We start from the raw sequence: 12,237 nt of genomic DNA, 5'->3' as shown, positions 1-12,237 counted from the left end.
TAAACCACTTCTTTGTTCTTTAAGCCCTTCATTATAGTCAAAAGACCATTAAGCCTCACTAAGGATTCAATCCAAATGTTTGGCCTCCTGTATGAAAGACAGTCTGGTAGAACAGTAGTTCCTAACCTTTCTTCCTCCACCCATTCACATTTCAATGCAACATTAGTCATACCTCTCATTAATTAAATCCAGTAATTCTGACAATTGGGGAATTCATTTTAAATTGAACTTCAATAGCGCTACCTTGCCAGTGCTATTCTATTCTATAGGAATGCAAAGTAAACAAGATTATTCATTCCTTTCCCACATCAAACAACTCCGCTTTATAATCTCCTCTCTTTAAAATTTCTATATTGAGCCATCTTTTCCTTCTCCTCTTCAGTTTCAGAAAAATCTTTTTTTCCACATCTATACTTCTGCTCTAGGATCTTCAAAAGGTTATCACATCTTTATCTTGTATTTCTGCTTACCCCTTTACCATAAGCACACTCGATATGCTTCTGTAAACAAAAGAAAACAAAACTATTGGGGCACCTGGGTGGCTCAGTGGGTTAAAGCCTCTGCCTTCCGCTCAGGTCATGATCTCAGGGTCCTGGGATCGAGTCCCACATCAGGCTGTCTGCTCAGCAGCGAGCCTGCTTCCCTCTCTCTCTCTGCCTGCCTCTCTGTCTACTTGTGATCTCTCTCTGTCAAATAAATAAATAAAGTCTTTAAAAAAAAACAGAAAACAAAACAAAACTATCCTCAGGATCCTTTTTTTTTTTTCTTTTTTAAAGATTTTATTTATTTATTTGTCAGAGAGAGACATAGTGAAAGAGGGAACACAAGCAGAGGGAGTGGGAGAGGTAGAAGCAGGCTTCCTGCTGATCAGGGAGCCCATGTGGGGCTCGATCCCAGGACCCTGGGATCATGATCAGATGCTTAACAACTGAGCCACCCAGGTGCCCAGTTACTGTCCTTTCAAGCTTTAGCGTATCCCTTTCATGCCTTTTACTACCACATTTTATGAGAAAATATAATCTCTACTCACTTTTGTTTTTGTCGTTTTTAGCTTTTTTCAGAATAATCTTTTAGGGGTGCCTGGGTGGCTCAGTGGGTTAAGCCTCTGCTTTTGGCTCTGGTTATGATCTCAGGTCCAGGGATCCAGCCCTGCATCAGGCTCTCTCTTCAGCAAGGGGCCTGCTCCCCCTGCTCTGTCTGCCTGCCTCTCTGCCTGCTTCTCTCTTTCTCGCCTTTCTCTCTGCAAATAAATAAAATCTTTAAAAAAAAAAGAATATTTTAAAAATGTTTAGTTTCTCTAGTTATTATAGAAAATGTACAGTAGAAAAATAAACCATATATTTATAAAACTATCCTTAACATTTGTTTATGTATTTTCAGTCTTTTTTTATATACATGATTTTTTTGTTTTAAAAACTAGAATCATAGTAATATGTATATAATAAGTTATGTTTTAAAAAGGACTTTATCATGTTGTGAGCATTTTCCGCATGTTATAAGTATTTTGATATTTTTCAAAAATAATTTTTTATGGTGCCAAATTCTGTGATCATTGGACTTTTAAGTTGTTTTTAATATCTTGCCCTAGGATAGATTCCTAGAAATGGAATTATTACATCAAAGCCTAAGAACTTATTTCAGACCATACATATTGCAGAATTACTTTCCACTAAGTACTAATTTCTAATCCTACCAACATTGTGTAGGAACACTAATATAACTTCAACCTGGGCAACAAAATGTATTGGTCACATTTTCTAAATCTTTCCTAGCTTGAGAGACAGATCATGGTATCTCTTTATTGTTCTTTACTACTAGTGAAGTTAATATCTTTCATGTATTTGTAAGAAATTTTAATGTTTTTTGAAATTCCCTCTTAGTGTCTTTTTTCTATTTAAAAGGAAATTTTTCTTAATTGCAAGAGCTCTCCTACATATGTGGATATCTAAGGATTAACTTTGGTATTTACTAGGGAGTTTTCCCACTTGTTTGGCTTTCAGTTTTCAGCAACTTCATATTGTTTAGCATACAGCTTTTTCTTTTTTTTTTTTTTTAATTTAATTTTATTTTTTTCAGTGTTTTTCCAATGTTCCAAGATTCATTGTTTATGCACCACACCCAGTGCTCCATGCCATACGTGCCCTCATTAACACCCATCACCAGGTTCACTGATCCCCCCACCCCACCCCTCCCTTCCAAAACCCTCAGTTTGTTTCTCAGAGTCCACAGTCTCTCATGGTTTTCATTTTCATTTTTATGTAATTTTATTTCTCAGTCTTCTTTGTTTGTTTGTTTGTTTTTTTCAGTTGCTTATTGTGCTTAGAGAATTCTTGTCTTGAAATTAGTTTAAATGTTCTACAGTATTTCCTTCTGGATTCATAATTACTTGGTAGGAGTGGTAGTTATTTTACATTTAATTCTTTATTTCTTTTGGAATACATTTTAGTTTATGGAATAAGAAATGGAACTGGCTTGAGTATTAGAGAATAGCCTGTTTCTCTGATTTGTTGAATAATGCATACCTTTCTCATTAATTTGATGTTTCCTTTATCAAATATTAACCTGTTTATTTCAGAGCTATCTGTTCATTTCTACTGAGTTGTCTATCAATTTGTGCAGATGTTAGTATTTATTATAGCTTTGTAACTTAGTATCTGATAGACAGAGTCTTCTTCCTCACCCTATTCATACATATTCTTCTTTTCTTAGATATTTTCACTTGTTTATTCTTCTGGATACATGTTAGAATTATGTTGTTTTCCAGAAAAAAAATCCCATTGATATTTTGGTTTTGAATTACAATAAAACTTTCATATGGAGAGAATAGAAGTACATTTGCTATCATCATTCTTCCCATTCATAATCATGGTGTGTTTTTTCATTTATTCTGTGACCCAGACATTAGTTTTAGGGTTATTTTATTGTCATGATGCTATTCTAAATAGAATTGTTTTCCTGTTATATTTTACTATACTTTATACTTTATACTTTAGTGAATTCTCTTTTTTTTTTTTAAACATTTTAAAGTTGTCTGTTTGGTTCTGTTTAGGTGTATAATTACCTTACAAATAATCTCTTTTCTAAAAGTTATGCCTATTTTTGCTGATTTCATATTTTATTGCATTGACTAGAACTTGCACTACAGTGTTAGTTATTGTAAGAGTAGACATCCCATTACTAGAGTCTTTTTCAGCATCTATTCAAATTTTCATACAGTTTGCTTTCTTAACTATTGATGTATACTGTACATAGTATCACTAGATTGCTAATATTAAATAATTCTTGGAATAACATTTGATTTCCTGTTGTGTTAAATTTACTAGAGTTTCCTTTTGAATTAGGGTATAGCCCATTTCTAAGCATATTCTATATTTATTTAATTTTTTACCCATTCTTCTTATGTTTAGAATTAAGATTAAGATTATAGCCAGCTTCATGAAATGAATATTATATTTTGTTTGAAAATTTGGAATAACTAGTAAAATTTCTAATTCTTTCAGTTTGTTTCATCATTATTAGCCTCTGGGTTTTCTTTTAGCTGTTGGGTCAATTTTAGTGTTTTTTGCTTTTACAAACTCCCTTTCATTGAGATTTTCAAATGCATGCTAATAGGATTAGTACATACACACATATCATAATTCTGCTATATTCCTTTTCTCATTTTAGTTTAGTGGGATTTTTTTGCTCTTTTTAAAAAATTAATTTATGTATTCCCAAGTCATCCCTTCAAAGTTTTTTTCCCCTAGCTTTATTGAGATAGAATTGACATACAACATTATGGTAGTTTATGGTTTAAAATAATGATTTATAAATAGATATATTGTAAAATGAATTACTATAATAAACTTAGTTAACACATTCATCACCTCAAGTAGTTAGAATTTTTCATGTGATGAGAACTTTAAAAATCTCTCTTAGCAACCTTTAAATATGATATAGTACTGTTAACTATAGTTACCATGCTATTCTTTACCTCTCCAGAACTTATCTCACAGGTGGAAGTTGATACCCTTTGACCACCTTCACCCATTTTGCCCATTTCCCTAGCCTCCACCCCTGAAATTAGTCTGTTCTCTGTTTCTGTGAGTTCAGTTTTTTCAGATTCCACATATAAGTAAGAACATACAGTATTTGTCTTTCTCTGACTTATTTCACTTAGCATAATGCCTTCAAGTTTCATCCAAGTTGTCACAAACAGCAGGATTTCCTTCTTTTGTTATGGCTGCATTCCATTGTATAGTTGGCCCTTGAACAACACAGGAATTAGGGGCACCAACCCCACCCCAACCCCATGTAGTTCAGTATCTGCGTATAACTCTTGACTTCCTAAAAACTTAACCAACAATATCCTACTCTTGACCGGAAACCTTACTGATAATATAAAGTCAATTAACATATTTTTTATATGTGTTGTATATTGTATTCTTAAAGTAAGAATAATGTTACTGAGAAAAATCGGAAGAGAAAATACATTCACAGTGTAGTACTATACTGTATTTATTGAAAAAAAATTTGTTTATAAATAGACCCATGCAGTTCAATCCCCTGTTGTTCGAGGGTCAGCTGTACATGTATACCACATTTTCTTGATCCATTCATCTGTTGATGGACACAGGTTGTTTCATACCTTGGCTATTTCAAGTAATGCTGCAGTGGACAGGGGGATGCAGATATCTCTTCAGGGTAGTGATTTTATTTTCTTGGATATATATCCAGAAGTGGGATTGCTGAATCATGTAGTCATTCTGTTTTTAATTTTTTAAGGAGCCTCCACTGTTTCCCATAAAAGCTGCATCAATTTACATTCCCACCAATAGTTTACAACAAGGTTTGTCTTTTCTGTGTATCCTCACCACTTGTTATCTTTTGTCTTTTAGATAATAGCCATTCTAACAGGTATGAGGTAAGATTTCATTGTGGTTGTGATTCATTTCCCTAATGATTAGTGATGCTGAGCACCTTTTAATGTACATGTCGGTCATTTGAATATCCTCTTTGGGAAAATGTCTTTGGGTCCTTACCCTTTTTTTTAGGTCTTATTTTCTTTTTTTGCCCATTTTTAATCCGATTATTTGTCTTATTGCTGTTGAGTTGTATGAGTTCCTTAATATTTTGGAGATTTGGTTGGGAAGTTTTTGATTACTGCTTCCATCTATCTACATGTTATTGGTCTATTTAGATTTTCTGATTTTTCATAATTAAGTCTTGATGGGTTGTACAATTCTAGGAACTCATGCATTTCTTTTAGGTTGTCCACTTGTTTGGTAAATAGTTGTTCATTGTAGTCTCATGATCATTTGCATTTCTTTGGTATCAGTTGTAACATCTTTTTATTCATAGTAATATTTATTTGGGTTCTTTTTTGTGGTTAGTCTAGCAGAAGTTTTGTTAATCTTGTTTATATTTTCAAAGAACCAACTCTTCATCTTTTCCATTTTCCTTTCTTTATTTCATTTATTTCTGCTCTAATTTTTTTTTCCAAAAGATTTTGTTTATTTATTTGACAGAGATCACAAGTAGACTGAGAGAGGCAGGCAGAGAGAGAGGGGGAAGCAGGCTCCCTGCTGAGCAGAGAGCCCTATACAGGGCTCGATACCAGGACCCCGGGATCACAAACTGAGCTGAAGGCAGAGGCTTTAACCCACTGAGCCACCCAGACGCCCCTCTGCTCTAATTTTTATTATTTTCTTTCTTCTGTTAACTTCAGGCTTAGTTTATTCTTTTTCTAGTTCCTTTAGGTGTAAGTAAAGTAGGTTGTTTATTTTAGATACTTTTTTTTCTTGTTGTGTGTATTTATCACTATAAGCTCCCCTCTTGGAACTGCTTTTGCTACATTCCATAAGTTAATGGTTTATTACATTTCCTTTTATGTTTGTCTCAAGATTTTTTTTTTTTTTTTAGATTTTATTTATTTGAGAGAGAGACAGTGAGAGAGAGCATGAGAGGGGAGAAAGTCAGAGGGAGAAGCAGACTCTCCAAGGAGCAGGGAGCCCGATACGGGACTCGATCCCAGGACTCTGGGATCATGACCTGAGCTGAAGGCAGTCGCTTAACCAACTGAGCCACCCAGGCGCCCCTGTCTCAAGATATTTTTAATTTCCCTGTTGGTTTCTTCTTTGACCCATTGGTTGTTCAGGAGTGTGTCATTTAGTTTCCATGTATTTATGAATTTTCCAACTTTCCTGCTGCTCATTGATTTCTAATTTAATTCCTTTATAGTTGGAAAAGATAGGTGATACAATTTCTATCTTCAATTTGTTGAGACTCGTGTGTTTTAGCACATGATCTATCCTAGAAAATGTTTCATGTGCACTTGAGATGAATGTGTAATTTGCCGCTATTGAACAGAATGTTCTGTATATGTGTTAAGTCCATTTGATCTATAGTATTGTTCAAATTCACTTTATTTGATTTCCTATCAGGATGATCTGTCCCTTGTTGAGAGTGAGGTATTAATGTCCCCAGCTATTACTGTATTCCTGTGTATTTCCCTTTTCTTTTTAGTACTTGGTTTATATATTTAGGTGCTCTGGTGCTGGGTGCATAAATATTTATAATTGTTGTATTTTCTTTTTTTTTTTTTTTTAAGATTTTATTTAGTTGAGAGAGAGAGAATGAGAGCAAGCATGAGAAGGGGAGGGACCAGAGGGAAAAGCAGACTCCCCATTGAGAAGGGAGCCCAATGGGGAACTTGATCCCAGGACCCGGAGATATGACCTGAGCCGAAGGCAGTCACTTAACCAACTAAGCCTCCTAGGCTCCCCTATAATTGTTATATCTTCTTGATGGATTGACCCCTTTATCTTTACGGTAGTTACATTGTCTTTTTTTTTTTTTTTTTAACCATTTTTAACTCAGTCTGTTTTGTCTGACACAAATATAGCTTTGTTTTCTCTTGCTTACAGTTTGCTTAAAATAATGTTTTCTGTACCTTCATCTCTTATTCTTTGTGTGTGTGCTTAAAGCTAAAATGAGTCTCCTGTAAGTAGCATATCATTTGGATCTCATTTTTTGGTCCATTCAGCCATTCTGTGTCTTTTGATTAAAGAACTTAATCTGTTTACATTTTAAGTAATTGTTGAGAGAAAAAAACTTACAAATGCCATTTTTTCATTGTTTTCTGTTTTGTAGATCCTTTGTTTTTGCTTTCTCTCTTAGTGTCTTCATTTGAGATTTAAAGACTTTTTGCAGTACTATGTTTGAGTCCTTTATCATAGTATTTTGTTTATGGGCTGCAGGTTTTTTCCTTTGTGGTTAGCACTAGGCTTACATAAAATATGTTATATTTATAACATTTTAAGCTGATTACTACTTGATAGATAGCATACAGAAACTTTATACTTTTATTTCTTCCTCACATTTTAGGTTATTGGTATTTCTCCAATAACAAGTTGTTACGTTTATGGTTATTTTAAAAACATTTATTTTCTAACTTTTAAAACTCGAGTTATAATTATGCATCACCATTACAGTGGGCTTTTGGTCTTGATGTAAATAGTCTACTTAATTTTTTAAAAGATTCAGTTTCTCGTTTATTATATTCTACTTTGTTTTCTAACTCATTGATTTTTGTCTATTATTTATTTATAAGCTTTATATTTCTTCTAGAATTGAATGTTTTTGTCTTACTTTTATTCTTTATTTTTTAAACAATGAAATGGTCTTAGGCTATAAAATTTTTCAGAGTATAGCTCCTGTCCATTTTTTTAGTCTCAGCTTAAAGGTGATTTTTTCTAAAATCCTTTCCCTAAACTACCTCACTTTACCTTCCTCCCCAGTCTATGTGTGGATCTTCCATGTGCTCTCACAGAGTCCTGTAACACCTCCCTGTTATAACATTTATCACATTGTATTATTATTATTAGATATTCTTATTCTTTACAGAATAATTATAATAACTCTAAATAATCTATGAGTTCTCGTATCCTAACTCTTCCCCATGATAATTTATCTTTGGTACTAGATGGTCATGTCCTTCAGGTCAGGAATCATAACTCTTTTGCTCTCTTGTGCACCATATGTTCCAGACCTCAGTGCTCTACTGAAACTATTCTTCTGAAGGTTAGTACCTTGACAATCAAGTCTAAAGTTTTCTCAATGCTCAATCTATACATATAACTTTGATTCCTCTAATTAACTAAATGTAGTTAATAAGCATTTTAAAAGATTACAGCAGTTTTAGATTTACAAAATAATTAATTGCGAAGTACAGAGAGTTCCCACATACCCTTTTCCCCCTACACATACTTTTTTCTATCTCTTGTATCAGTTTGATAACATCTGCTAAAATTGGTCAGACAGTTTTGATACATTAACTGAAATCCATGGTTTACCTTAGAGTGTATTCTCAGTGTTGTACATTGTGTATGTTTCAACAAATGTAAAGTAACAGGTATCTACCATTACAGTATCCTATAGAATAGTTCACTGCCCTAAAAACCCCTTGAGTATCATATCCCCTAATTTAATACTGCTATCTGTTCTCTAAAATGTACTTCTCCCCCTGGTTTCTGTAACACTACAGTTACCTCATTCAACTCCTAATTCTGGAATTACTCCAAGTTTGTTTTTATTGGCTCATCTTTTACCTCTGAACCCCCTAACATAGTTATTCCTCTCATTGGGATATCTCTCCTATCATCTCAATCCCATTCATTCCATGTGCTTCTGTCTTTCAGATCTCTGTCATGATTGCACAGCTGCGTATTACAAAATTTTACCTGCCTCATTACCATTTCCAGGTCCCCAGTTTGTTCCCAAATCAGATCCTCCTCATAATTTTCTTGATTATGTTTAGAAATATCATTTCAGTCACCAAACTTGACCATTTCCTTTCTCTTGTCCTTAGATTTTTATAACTGTTGCACCAGTTCTTATTATCCCTTCTTCTGTCTTTGCTTTTCTTGCACCCAACCCCTTGATTCATGTCTTTACAACTTTAAAGAGACTGTTAGAAAGGGCACGAGATGAAGTCTATCAGCACCATTTTTCCAACAGTATTTGCTCACTTGGCATCTCTGTCACATTTTGGAAGTTCTTGGAGTATTTCACACTTTTTCATTATATTTGTTATGGTGATCTATTATCACTGGTTATGACTTGCTGAAAACTCAAATGATGGTTAGCATTTTCTAGCAAAAAGTCGTTTTTAAATTAAGGTATGTACTTTTTTAGACAATGCTATTGCACACCTAATAAACTATAGTATAGTACACACTTAACTTTTATTCACTTTATCATAGCCTAGAACTAAACCTGCAATATCTCTGAGGTATGCTTGTATTTTCTGATGGACTAGAGAGGAAAAATAAAAAGTGATGTTGTTTATACTCTGACCTCCCTGGACCATTTATAGATCCTTTATTTCTTCAACTAGATTAATTGATGCCTGTTCCTCTTGGTTGAAACACCAGATTTTAAAATTTCAAATCTCGGGGCGCCTGGGTGGCTCAGTGGATTAAGCCGCTGCCTTCGGCTCAGGTCATGATCTCAGGGTCCTGGGATCGAGCCCCGCATCGGGCTCTCTGCTCTGCAGGGAGCCTGCTTCCTCCTCTCTCTCTGCCTGCCTCTCTGCCTACTTGTGACCTCTCTCTCTGTCAAATAAATAAATAAAATCTTTAAAAAAAAAAATTTCAAATCTCAAAATTTGTGTTATTCTTTTTTTTTTTTTTTTTTTTAAGATTTTGTTTATTTGACAAAGAGAGACATTGCGAAAGAGGGAACATTAGCAGGGGGAGTGGGAGAGGGAGAAGCAGGCTTCCCGCTAAATGGAGAGCCCAATCTGGGGCTCGAGCCTAGACCCCAGGATCATGACCTGAGCTGAAGGCAGACCTATAACTGACTGAGCCATCCAGGTGCGCCTGTATTATTATTTCTATCACAGTGTATATGCAGGCATTCAGAAGTCTTATAACTTAATAGACTTCAGCTTGAATTTTCCAATAGTAAGCTCATAATATTTTGCCAGTTCTATACATATTCTTACCTGGTTGCATGTAAGTTGCAAGTTTGTTAATTTTATGGCTTTTTTTCTGGTATCTTTCCCTAGTTACTCATTATTGTACATATTAAGCTAATGACAATATACCAAACATTTTAGCAGCAGTAGTTAGGTAAATAGAAAAATAAAAGGGAATGGTGAAAGATTAAAATTTGACATGAAGGGCAGCTGAGTTCTGCTTTTACAAATTGTAGGAAGGTTATAAATAATATAAAGGTGATTTCTCTTTTACTTTTGCATTGTAAAGATTTATGTCGTATTTTTTTCCTATATGGCACATACCTTTCTTCCTGCTTTTAGATTTTTATAGTACTAGGTGAACATTTCTATTTAAGTCTTCCCAATTTTATAAAATTGTGATTTGTGAGTTCTAATTGATAGCCCTATACCTGAAAAAAATTTTTGAAATAATCCAAGAATTACTTGGATTGTGAAACAGAAACAGAGTAAGAACACTGAGAAGTTCCCTTTCTGCCATGATCAAAATTTACATGTAGTGGATCATGCTTCCAAGTTAAATTCCTGACAGTTTTCTTGTGATATACTTCTTCCTTTTTTTTTTTTTTGAGATGTATTTCTTATACCACACATTTTGTTCATTTTTAAAGTATACATGTTTTTAGTATATTTACAGGGTTGTGCAGCTGTCACAACCACCTGATTTTAGAATATTTTAGTTCCTTCAAAAAGAATCCCTTATCCATTACTAGTAACTCCCCATTACCGCCAACCATCCTCTTCCCCCACTCCCCAGCTCTAGACAATGTTAATCTATCTATTTCTATAGATGTACCTGTACTGGACCTTTCATATAAAAGGCATCAAACAATATATGGTCTTTTGTGGCAGGCTTCTTAGTGTTTTCAGAGTTCATCCATAATGCAGTGTGTCTCAACACTTCATTTCTTTTTATTGCTGAATAATATTACATTGTATGGGTATACTACATTTTGTTTATACATTCATCAGTTAGTGGACATTTGGGTTGGTTTTACTTTTTGGATATTACGGATAAAGCTGCTGTGAACATTCATGTACAGTTTTTGCCATGAATACTAGATTTATAAACATTTTAATAAGACTTTACATTTTTAAACCTTATATTAAGATCTAATGTCCCTTTTGTTTGTTGTTTTTGGCATGAGGTAGGAAGTTGCAAGGTAACAGTCCACCTTCTTTCTTTTGCTTGTACATATCCAGTTGCCCCAGCACTATTTGTTGAAAAGACTCTTCTTTTCCCATTGCGTTGTCATGGTATCCTTGTCAGAAAAGCAATAGATGACAAATATAAGGGTTTATTTTTAGATCAAAGATTCTGTTCCATATACATGTGTTTGTCACTTCACACTACCACAGTGCATTGATTGCTGCTGCTTTGTAGCAAGTTTTAAATTTGGGAATTATGAATCCTCCAACTTTGTCTTCTTTTTCAAGATAGTTATGGATATTCTGGATCTTTTGTATCTTCCTATGAATTTCCTGGAGTAACACCCTCACTCTATAAGTGAACAGTTAGGGAAGGATTGGCAGTTCTTCATCTTCTTAGCTTTCATCTACTGGTATGTAACCTCTAAACTACTGGTAAGCTAGAGTGGGGAAAATTGGCACAGTCTCAGCCTTTTGCACCTAGAGCTTCCATTGTTAGAGAGGGAGCTGGATGAGTTAAGGGAGACGAAGTTCTTTCAGTCACAGCTGCCTGGAATAGATCTTGTGCAGCATGGATCTCGGGAAGATGAGAGACACAGCCAGCAGCCTTCTTCTCTCGGGATGAAACCATATCCCTAGTCTGGGAACTGGAGGAGTGAGGGAACCCTTATCTTGGTCTGAGTAGAATGCCCAGGGTAAAGGTATAATGTGGAAGTAAAGGGGTGAGGTAAGAGAGCAGTCATGGCTCAGATGCCAGAGACTCATTCTGTTCTTACTAGATCTGGTAGGTTTTCTTGAATAAATGTTTCTCCATTTGCTATATGCCCTTAGGACAATATGCAGAGAATTTAAATGATTTTATAGAAATCATTTTCACCACTTAAATTGTTTTGCTTGAGAAAGGGTCCACTGAGATACTTATTTTATAATTCTGGAAAGCACACCCCAATTTTATTTTATTATTTAGGTTAGATTATCCTAACAATACAATGAGTATGCCAAAAGTTGCCTAAGTGTTCACGCCATAAAGTGAAATATTGCTATTAGTGAAAGCAGCTAATAATCTTTGTTCCTGATTTTAAGTTGCTGAT

General features: G+C 34.4%; 1 protein-coding gene across 13 annotated transcripts in view; it reads left to right on the top strand.

Annotated features, from left to right (window-relative positions):
• RALGAPA1 (Ral GTPase activating protein catalytic subunit alpha 1) overlaps nucleotides 1–12,237 on the top strand; it is a 265,994-nt gene that overhangs the window by 173,002 nt on the left and 80,755 nt on the right. The window lies entirely within an intron of this gene.

Source organism: Meles meles, chromosome 6 (assembly GCF_922984935.1).
Source record: "Meles meles chromosome 6, mMelMel3.1 paternal haplotype, whole genome shotgun sequence".
Taxonomy (NCBI): domain Eukaryota; kingdom Metazoa; phylum Chordata; class Mammalia; order Carnivora; family Mustelidae; genus Meles; species Meles meles.
This window is presented reverse-complemented; position numbering and strand designations above follow the sequence as displayed.